The following is a 12,071-nucleotide window of genomic DNA, read 5'->3' as shown; positions in this document are numbered from 1 at the left end:
TAGAAAGCTGGCAAGTCCAAGACTAAGGAAGTTGACATACTTGCTATCTGTCTGATACCCACTTTCTTGTTCTTAAACATGGTTTTCCAGGATCCTCACATTGTCGAATGTACAAACTCAACTCCTCAGCCCTGTCAGAATGCTACAAGTGAGGGCTCTACCCTTGTATATTTCTTATATTCCTCGTATCTTAATTTCCCAATATTACCACAATGGAGACTGTAAGTGTTCATCCCACAGTGCTAACGCTATATATCAATAGCATCTCTATTACAAAACATGTCACAAAATTAAACTGAATGCATTATCCTGCATTCTCTAAAGGAGCAGAACTAATAGAACAAGTTAAAATACATGCATATATATGAGTTCTACCACTATTGAGGAGGTGTCTCAGAAACAGGATAGATGAACTTGCTAACCAGAGTGAAGGCAAGCAGGTAAAAAAGCAAAAGCTTTCTTCTTTAATCTCCATATATAGAGGTTTGTCACAAGAAGATGTAGCCCAAATTTACAGATGAAGCCCAAATTATTCAGATTCAAGGTGGATCTCTTACCTGAAATAACCCAGCCCACAAAATCCCTCTCCAGAGTGCCCCCAGCTATCTGTGTTTTATTTAATTCCAGATGCAGTCAAGTTGACAGCCAAGATCAGCCTCCATACTAAGTTCACTAAACACTAAAAATTTAAATAGGGATAAAGGAGAAATGCAGGACAGAAACAAAAACCAATGGATTTAAGGGGTTACAGTAAGGCACACAAACAAACCATTGGAAACAGCAATTTCTCATCAATAACAGATAGGTAAGTCCCATGAACTTTGCAGGAAATCTTAACATGGAAAGGACCAGCAGCTTGAATCAAGGATCATTAGGAACTAACTTCCTAGTAGGAACAGCATAGGAAGGATACAAACAGATACACAGAGGTAGGAAGAAGTGTCAGGCAGCTCAGAAGGCTATTTGACATGGCAGTAGAATCCAGGACTCTGAGTGTGGAAATCTCCATACTCCTGCCCTAGTTGGTGAGTAAGAACACATATAACAAGATATGGCATAAGAAAGTACAACTCTGCAGCTGGACACAAATCAGTCTAACAGGCCTGGGTGATTCGTAGTATGAGCTGTAACACCATGTAACAGGGAACCGTGGTCCAACAAGGTTGAAGCTGTATAATTCAACATGACAGCTGGGGATGTCTGGGAAGAAGCATCTGTACCCACACAAAGTGTGCTAATTTGCATAGCAGTCATATGAGAAGACATGAATAAGAATACAACACCAACCAGAATGTGCAAGAAATCAGTTATTTCAGGTAAAAGATCCACCTTGAATCTGATGGAAAGAGATCACAGACACAGAAAACAAAATACCAGGACTGAATCATTGGGGTCTTTATGATCCTAAGAGTCGAGTTGCCACTAATATCTATAAATGTTTACCATAAACAATCAACATGTTATCTAATTTAACTCTATTTATTTAGTTAGTTGATTTATTTAGTGTGTGTGTGTGTGTGTGTGTGTGTGTGTGTGTATACATACATACACATATAGTGTGGTCATGTCTGAGTGTGGAGGCCTGAGTAAGGCCTCAGCTATCATTCTTCAAACACAGTCCATGTTGTTTTTTGAGATAAGTCTCTCCTTGTCCTAAAGTTTATCAACAAACCTTTTTTCCTTTAGTTTAGACTGGCTGGCCTGCAAGCTGGAGGCCCCGTCCTGCCTGTGTCCCTAACAATGGAATTACAAACATCTGCCGCCACACCCAGATTTTAAGTGAGTTCAGAGGATGAAGCTCACACCGTTGCACTTGCAAGTCAAGCACTTCACTGGCTGTGCAATTTCATTTAATTTTCAAAACAACCCTGGGAGTTAGGAATCATCCCCCTTTTACTGATGATCCTATACAGCTAGAAGGTGGTGAGCCTGAGGTTTCAAAGACATTGGATTTTAAAGTTGTCGCTGCAAACACTCTCTACTTGTGGTTTTCCACCATGTCTAAAATGAACACTTTGGACACAGTAGGCAGCCATGTGTTCAAAACACAAAACAAAAACAAAAAAAAACCAACTACAGTGACATTGTTGTGAGATGACTTCCATGCTTGCTTAGCTGACTGTCCTCCTGAGTCTTCACCATGGAAACACCTCTGGGTGTGTCTGAGTGTTTCCAGAAAGGTTTAACTGAGGAGGGGTGAACTGAACAGGAAATCAATAGAATACAAGTTCTCTTCTCATTCTGCTTCCTCACTGCAGGTGTACCATGGACAGCTACTCAGGCTCCTGCAGCTATGATGGCCCTTTCCTCACCACGTAAGTCCCTTCTTAAACCCCTCAGAGGGTTCCGTTAGGTGTAACGTGTTTTTCATAGAAACTAGACAATTAACTAGTACATGGTCTTCACTGGTCAAACATCCACCAATGTGTCTTGTTTGGCCTATAAGATGGCATCTCATTGTAAAACTGGAGTTGACAATGTCCAAGATGACTTAAGTAACACTCCCCAGCACTCTCTACTGCCTCTCTGGATCAGAATCTGAATATTCTTGTCATAAATAATTACTTGTGGGCTATCTTTCTTTCAGAGTAAATAAGAGATTAAAGTAAACTATATATTATGCCCATCTCTATCAAATGCAAGACATTGCCTTCAGACTGGGAGGACCACATACTTCAGGAAGAGTTTGGATTTTACTATTGAAAAACACCTTGAAAAATTATCGTTTTAGCACATCTAGGGTAAGAGCACACATCTGTAGGATGGCCAGCCCATCTCACTGATTTTCATGTGCACCGTGACCTCTATGAGTCTTTGCTTTTGAGCCCCTGAGCTAAAGGTCCAGTTTCAGTAGCTCAGTGTCCAGTGAGGTGCTGTCAGCATGAGTGTGGGTCCCTCTGTGGATGATGAGGGATTGGCAGCCAACAAGCACCAGTCTTGTGCTTGCTGCTCTGAATGGATGTGGGGATAATGACCATTACATTGTGCTCTTCATATTACTTCATTTTATTATTCATTCATTCAATGTGCATCTTCACATTATTTATTTATAACAGGTGTCTATCGCGATACAGTGATAGTCAGACTAACAAACCATCATCTCATAACAGGCCATCCACCATGAGCCAGAATACTGACTGATGTAAGAACGTAATCTTCTTACTTAATCACCTTGTAGCATATACATTATGTAACCCCAATTTTTCTAATAATGTAGTTTATGATCAAAGTTATAATGCAAACTTAAGTCTAGGACCAAAGTCCAAGTCATTTTATGATGTACACTTTTCTACTTTGTCTAGGATTATGTATGGCCAGATCTATTTCTTTCTATTTTAAAATGCCTTCCTGATGTTATCTCCTGGGTTTGGTTTTTGTTTTGGTTGAAATTTATAACCTTTGCTGTTAAGACTTTCACAAGCTACACTGTTTGAGTGAAAATCACCTTCCCTCCCCCCCCATACAGCATTTGAACAGCTGGTCTCCAGATGGGGGCGCTCTAGGGGAGTTCTGGGACGGTTAGAGGCAGAGCTTTATTCCAGAAAGTGCATCAGTGGAGGGAGGCTTTGAGATTTTAGAGCCTGGCCCAACTCCCTGATCTCCCTCCTCCCCTTTCTCCCCTTTCTCCCCTTTCTCCCCTTTCTCCCCTTTCTCCCCTTCCCTCTCCTCTCTTTCTCTCCCTCTGCCTCCCCCTCTCCCTTCCCTTCCACTCCCCTCCCCTACCTCCTCTTATCCCCCTTTTCTCTCCTGCCCTCCTTTCTTCTCTCCCCCTTTCCCTCTCACTATCATCTGTGTGCCCTGAAAACTGTGATCCGCCAGCTTCCTGCACTTGATGGATCCATCATGATGGGCACCTCTGGAAATCAAAAATAAATATGTTACTTCTAAGTTACATTTTATCATGGTATTTTATCATATTGTCAGAAAAATAACTAATGCAAACGTTGAAAACAAGCAAGATTTTTAATTTACAATAAAGAAATGTATCTCATTTATCCTCATTGTCAGAAGTGGAACATTTTGCCTGTGTATAGCTATGCTTTCAATTTCTTCTGTGCTATTTCATAGTAAAAAAAAAAAAAAAAAAAAAAAAAAAAAAAACACAGTAGAACTTTGTGCATAGTAGGTACAATAGAACTTCATACATAGTAGGTAATCTGTCAACATTTGTGGGCATGGGACCAAAAAGCATTTGGCATCAAAAAGAGAAAGAATTTTAAGGGAAAATCAGTTCATGTCCTTGATCCTAACATGGAATCATGAGGGAGCATAAAGTTAGCATCTTTTTCTTCCTTCTCTTTAAAAGTTGAAGAGGTTTCCTCTCTAGAAGCCACGATAAATGTGGTAAAAAAAATTTCAAGAATATTAAAGTGTTACACAAGCAGTTACCTTCACATATTTATAGCCAGATCTCATTAAGTTTTATTAAGACTGGAATCTGACATGTTGGATGGAGGCTGGAGGACATTTACCAAATTAACAGTGTAAATGAATTTGCACTGAGCATGCCGTTCCCTCTTGAAGAGGTTACAGGCACTTGAGAAGCATCTGTCATTAGATAAATTAATTGGTGCTACATGTATGATAGGTTATTAATTGAATATAAGGTCTCAAGGGACACGTACAGAATAGAGCAGGTTGGTATACTTTTCTGTGCCTCAGTTTCATTATCTCTAAAATTTAAATCGGGTAATCTCATTCAGAGCGCTGCTATGGGAATCAAATAAGAAAATGCATATATTTACACAAAGACAGGTCAGTTTGTGATATACCTTACTCCTGGCGCATGCATACAGTCCTAAGTTCAGCCACCAACATCTCAGTGAGTGAAACAATCCATCCGTGCAGTCATGTATCCATATATAAATACAAGAGAATGTAAGTGGATTAATTCAAAGTTAAGATCACGTATTCAACAGCCAGAATCAGGTGGGAATCTTTGCCTTGCCATGAGGATGTGATTATAAGTAAACTGTATGTAAACAGTCATTGGGCTGTTGAAGAGAAAAATATGCAATTCCTTGTTATCCGACATGAGATATGTGCTCAATAAAAGAAAATGTATGCAATATCAAAGAGTTAACATTAAGATGATGTTGTTGGGCAGTGCCCTGTTGTTTTCATTTTGAAGCTGAATATTGATAAATTAATACCAGAAATAATTGCAATTAGCACTTGTCTCTATTACACTATATGTGTTAGTATTCTAGGGGAGGTGAGAATTAGAAACAGAAGTCACGCTTGGGACTGCTATTGGCTCTTTTCACTGCCTTCTCAAGCACTCATGTTCAGCAAGTTCTTATGGTCTTAGATACTGCACAAGTGGACTTTCATTAAGTGTCTGTCTCTACCAGAAAGTAATAGCTCTCTTAGACTGGTTAAAACTGCTCTAAAGCCAGACATGGTGGCATATGGCTTTTAATCCCAGCATTCAGTCAGATCTCTGAGTTCAAGGCCAGCCTGGTTTAGTGCATGAGTTCTAGGGCAGCCAGGTCTGCCCAGAAAAACCCTGTCTCAAAAAACAAACAAACAAACAGCAAAACAAAAAGTTCTATGGGGGAGATGACTGGGTGAAACAACTGGTAATATCACATCTGCAAATCAGGAAGTGGAGAATAGAGGATTCAGGATGCTGCCCAGCTCCATTTTTCTACTTACACAGACCAGGATCCCAGTCAGGGAATAGTGCCATCAACAGTGGGTGCATTTCTCTACTTTCCCATGACCTATCTCCCAAATCAGGGTGACAATACTATCACAGATGGCATGTGCTAAAAATAAGTCACAGCTCTGGGAAGGAGGAGGCAGGCAGATCCTTGGGGGCTCACTGGGTAGCTAGTCTAGTTTAATTATTGAGTTTCAGGCCAATGCAAGATGCAATCTCCAAAACAAAAACAACAAACATGGTAGGTTAACCTGGACCAGTATGTCAGTCTTCAATGACAGGTTCCCCAGAGATAGAGTGTGCCAGGAGATAAGAAGAAAACGGATAGGAAAATGTAGGTTCAGGAGGTCTCATATAAGCTGGTGGCTCATGCAAGCAAGTTTGTTAAGAAGTGCAATAGGGAGAAAATTGAACAGAGCCAGTAGACAGTTATCATACAGTGGTACAGAGTCAACAGGAAGCTTAATCAAGCCACGTGGCACAAAGGGAACACAGGATTAGCTCAAGTGTGTCACAGACCAAGCATACAGCAGCTAGCTTTGAGACTGATAACTTGTCTTCTTTGGGTGCCATGGGGGTCAGGGAGGGAGCAGTCAGGTTCCCAGGAATCTTAACTCCTTCAAGGCCATGTTTCTAGCTCCAGACTGGACCTTCCCATGTCTGACAATGGACAAGGACCCAGAACTAGCATCCTTTTGTTCCTTCATCAGGACCAGCTTTCGATTAGCCTGGCTCCCATCAGTACATGCCATCTAAATAAAGACTAGCAATGACTTCTTTCCCCCTCTACAAATACACATTTACACCCACACACATGAACATACCGATGCCTACACATTTATATACATATCACAATATCAATCATAATCATAATAATAACAATTGAAGCCATTTGTGACAAGTAGCAAGCCTATGTTGAGTCTGCTTGGCACATAATAAAGGTCTGTTAAAGTATCATCATCTTGGGGGTGATTTTATAAGTCTAGAATGATCTGCTTGGCCCTCTGAGCAATGGAGGCCTTGGAGTCTTGTTGCCAAGGGATTTTGTAACCTCTGTGAAATAGAACTCATTCCCATTTCATGAGCAGTCTCTCTTCCACTGTAATCCAGAAAACAGACTTTTCCACCTGTCAAATACCATTTATACGAGTTAACCAGTATCATCCAAAGTAGCAGCTAAATATAATCACTTGCACATTCACCCGGGATACCATCAGACTGTGTCCTGTAACGAATTCCTATTTTAAAATTAATTTATTCTGGATGAACCTCTTCTAAAGGAACTTGTAATTCAGCTTTTTTTCTTTATTTAGGTTTTAATAAAACCAGATTTCAACAAAATTAGAATTATGCATATTAGCTACATAATAAAATATTACTATGTAAAAAACCTTCCTCGTGTGATTTAATTTTATTTTTAATAATTTTTTTCAAATTTTACACATAGGTATTTAATGTATTTTTATTAAATGCAATTCCATTCCTTCCCTCTGATACTTCCCCTACCTGCATCATATACTTACTGCTGTCTGTATGTACATGGATGGAGGACCAACTAGAGCAGTGTTTCTCAACCTGTGGGTCACGGTCCCTTTGGGAAGGACCAGTTCACAGGGTCACATATCAGCTATCCTATATATCAGATGTTTACACTACAATTCCTAACAGTAGTAAAGTTACAGTTAAGAAGTATCGAAAGTAACTTTATGAGTGGGGTTACTACAACATGATGAACTATATTAAAGTGTAACACATTTGGAAGGTTGAGAGCCACTGATCTATATGCAGCTTCTCAGAGCCTCATAACTGATGAAAATTTACTCTCCAGATTCAGGGAACCACAAATTCCAGATAGCTCCTCACCTAATGGTGAGACCTCATGAGCCATTCCCTGTCCATGCCAGACTTAATATAAAGTAGATTTTGTGCATACAGTCACAACTGTTGTGACTTCATGTGTGGAATGGCCCTAACACATCTGGCAAATACTGGTTTCCTGAGTACTTGTATACCAGTGCCTTTAAATTCTTTCCACCATCCTTTTTCATGATGATCCCTGAACCTGGAGTAAAGGGGTGTGTGAGAGAGGTACCATTTAGAGCTGAGAACTCTACAGTCTCTTGTCTTCTGCATGTAGGGTAGTTGTGTGTCTCTGTGACATCTGCCCCCAAAGTAGCTTCTGTGATGAGTGTTGAAAGATGTACTAATCTATGGGTATAAAGATAAGAATTTAGGGAACGTTTGTTATCATGTTATGTTGCAGAATAATATTTCTCCTCTAGGGCCAATGACCTAGCCAACCATGGGGTTTTGGTCCTGTTTACAGTCCCAGGGATGAGTTCTATCTCATGGAACAGGCTTTGAATACAATCAGAAGGTGGTTGGTTATTCCCATAACTCTTATGCCACTTTTGTACCAGTGCATAAATCTTGCCCAGTCAGTTATTGTTGTTGCTCACAGCATTCACAGCTAGATAAATCTTGAATACTTTTCTCCATTGGTAACATACCAAGAACCCTCTAGTTACAAAAGCTAGCTACTAAATATGAAGCTTCCAGGACAGAACATGTTTGATTTCCCAATGTCCTCATGGAGTGGACATAGGAATGTGGTGTTGTCATCAGTAGGGTCTTACCACAAACTTCTGTGTGGTAACCAAGATCAATGGCAGTGTTTATTTGGGCTATCTTGGAACCCCACTGATCAACACTCAATAAAAGGTCATCCATACCTGGCACTGAGCTTGTTATTTGGTAGCCTGTAGTGTCTTAGACAGGTGTTCCCCAAAACCCCTGTGTTCAGTTACTCCATTTAAATTCCTTTTTACTTGTACATGTATATTTTTAAGGAAGCTTCTACAGCAATAAGTTTCTATATGGCTTAAAAACATCTTTAGTGTTAACTATACCTCCCCATATCCCCACCTTCCAATCCCCTATGACAGTTAAGCCTTCCTGTTTTACTATTTCTCTTTCCCAGTCATGCTACCTGCATCTTATCCTCTACATTGAAATTCCTCCATTGGTACCCTGACTTCTCTGGATACTCCAGCTTGAACACACCCATCTAAAGCTTCAAATCTAGCATCTACATTTGAGAAAGAAGATGCTATATTTGTCTTAGTCTCGGTTACTTCAAGTAAAACTATTACTTTCACCTCTTCCCATTCACTTGTAAATTGCTCCATTTCATTTTTCTCTACAATCGAATATTATTTCATAGCTTCCTCACCCATTCTTCATTCGATGAGCACCTAAATTGTGTTTATTCCCCAGTGAATTTAATAATGAACATGGATGAGTAAGTATCTTTATAAGTAAGATTTTATTTGTATTAATGACTTTGAGGATATATTTTTCTAAGAAACAGTCATAGGAAATTTGTCAAAAACTTAACCTATTACGTAAGTCAAATGATATTTTAGATGGTTTTATTTCAAAAGTCCAGCCTTTGACTATTAATTTTTTAACATTTATTTATCATTTATTTGTATTATGTGTCTGTGTATCTGTGTTTTGTACTTCTGGTCTGTGTGTATTCGTTGTGTTTTCTCCACCCATCTATTTGTTGATGGGACACCTAATCTGACAACTCCGCTGCTGTGAATAGTGCCGTAGTAAAATGAATGTCCTAATAGCTCTGAAGCATATTGACTTATAACCCTTGGGTATGTGTTTAGGAGTACTGAAACTGGGTTCTAGTTTTAGTTTTTTTTTAAGTTAATTTAAAAATGTCTTCTTTATTCCTGGGTATTTGATACATTCTGAGGATGCTCCATACTAATGTCCACAGTGGCTGGGCCAATTTTAAAAAGGCATATTTTAAACTATATGTATCACTTATAAACACATAATTCTTAAGTATAGTACTTATTTTGTAAATTTCATCATGTTTACAGCATACCACATGATACTATAAGGCATACGTGAAACAGAATGGTTGCCACACTACAACAGAACAAGCCAGCCAGCATGTGCATATCTCACATAGTCACCCAGCTTCCCCCTGTGTTCTTGAGCAGGACAAACTACCATCAGCTTAAGATGAGAATGCTCAACTTCATCAGACTTGTGGATCCAGAACCATACAGGTTAGATTCCCTTATTGCACCCATCTTACCTGCTCACTGAGTCATATGAGGTACCTCCAGCTGCCCTGAGCCACCTGATATCCCCAGTGGACCTCCATTCTCCTGCCACCTCTCAGCCCACTTTCATCAGATCTGCTGATTTGGAACTATCAAAAATAACCATCAGAGACCTCCCACACCAGAATCATTAAGATTAGGCCCCCTCCCAATACCTACCACAACAGAAAAACATCCAGGGACTAAAGTCATCCAGATGGCTCAATGTCCTCAAAAGATCACAATCAGCAAAAGTCAGAGCACCATGAGACTTTCAGAACACAGCTACCCTACTACAGCAAGCCCTGGATATTCTTACATAATCAAAGCACAAAAAAATGACCTTAAACCCAATCTTATAAAGAAAATAGAGGGCTTTAAAGAGGAAATACATAAATTCACTAAAAATATATAGGAAAATACATTCAAACAGGTAGAGATCTTTAAAGAGGAAACAAATAAATCCCTTAAAGATACACATGAAAATACAACTAAACATGTGAAGGAAATAAAACTCTGTAAGACCTGAAAGAGGAAATAGAAGCAATAAATAAAATACAAGCTGAGGAAATCCTGGAGATGAAAAAACTAGGGAAGAGAACAGGAACTACAGATGCAAGTATCACCAGCAGAATATAAGAGATTGATGAAAGAATCTCAGGTGTAGAAGGTATAATAGAAGAAACTGAGTACATCGGTCAAAGAAAAGGTTAAATTTAAAAAATTCCTAAAACAAAACATCCAGGATATCTGGGATACCATGAAAATACCTAACCTAAGAATAATAGGAATAGAAGAAGGTGAAGAGTCTCAGCTCCAGAAAATATTTTCAACAAAATCATAGAACAAAACTTTCCCAACCTAAAGAAAGATGCCTATAAATATACACGGAGATCTAGAACACCAATTTTACTGGACCAGAAAAGAAAATCCTCCCACTACATAAAAATCAAAACAAAATCTACAGAACAAAGAAGAATATTAAAAGTAGCAAGGAAAAAAAGGCCAGGAAACATAAAAAAGCAGACCTATCAAAACCACACCCGACTTCTCAGCCGAGACTCTAAAAGCTAGAAGGGCCTGGACAGGTATCTTGCAATGTCTATAAAACCACAGATGCCAACCTAGACTGCTATACCCAGCAAAACTCTCAATCATCATAGATGGAGGGAAAAAATATTTCAAGACAAATCCAAATTTAAACAATATCTAGCCACATATCCAGCCCTGCAGAAAATACTAGAAGGAAAACTCCAACTAACCTGGACCTGTGGTAGCTTTCAGACATTGAGCCACCAACTAAAGATGGCGTAGGCTTGAAAGGCACATATGAAGATATGCAGCTCTGTCTCCATGTGGGCCCCCAACAACTGGAGCAGAGGCTCTCCCTAAAGCTGTAAGCCTGACTGTGGTATCTGTTCTCCAAGGGGACTGCCTTGTCTGGCCTCAGTGAGAGATGATGCACCTACCCTGACAGGGACTTGATGTGCCAGGGTTAGGGAATACCCAGGGACTGCCACCCACTCAAAGGATGAGAAGGGGAGGGGGCAATGGAGTCTGTGGGGACCAGGTAGACAGTGTTTGATGAAAATTAATTAATTTTTTTTTTTAAAAGACAACACTGAGAGGAAAAAAACATGCCTCTGGGCATGGAAGGAAAGCACACATTCAGAAGGGACCTCCTCTGAGGCTGAGGTTTGCAGGAGCCCCTGAGAGAAATGAGATTTATTGTGTGCATTTTCTTCTAAACCAGTAGCTTTCAACCTTTCTAACACTGTAATCCTTTAATACAGTTCCTCACACTGTGGTGTCCCCTAACCATAAAACTGTTTTTATTTCTACTTCTTAACTGTAATTTTTCTACTGTTATAAATCATAATGTAAATGTTTTCAGAGATAGAGGTTTTGCAAAAGGGGTCAAAAGGGGTCATGACCCCACAGCTTGAGAACCACTGTTTTAAGAACCATTCTATCAAGGATACATTTTGATTTGTGAGAAAAAAAAATATCCATGATGAATTCCAACACAAGACTGCAGAGTAACCTCTGGACATGGTCTCATTGCTATCAGGTCTCATAGCTCTGCTACAATGAGATTCACATGCCATAATTTCTGCTTGGTGTCCCCATGAGGTACTCTCTACTCACACTGTAATTTCTGATCATAAAAGTCCATGCTTTGCAGGCAAACCCAGCAGCAGTGAGCTCTGCTCTATCCCCTTTGCACCCTATTCCCTAGGCCACAGCTCAACTTGAGTCCTGGAGGCCTGCTGCCATCC

This window comes from Arvicanthis niloticus, chromosome 6 (genome assembly GCF_011762505.2).
Source record: "Arvicanthis niloticus isolate mArvNil1 chromosome 6, mArvNil1.pat.X, whole genome shotgun sequence".
Classification (NCBI taxonomy): domain Eukaryota; kingdom Metazoa; phylum Chordata; class Mammalia; order Rodentia; family Muridae; genus Arvicanthis; species Arvicanthis niloticus.
This window is presented reverse-complemented; position numbering follows the sequence as displayed.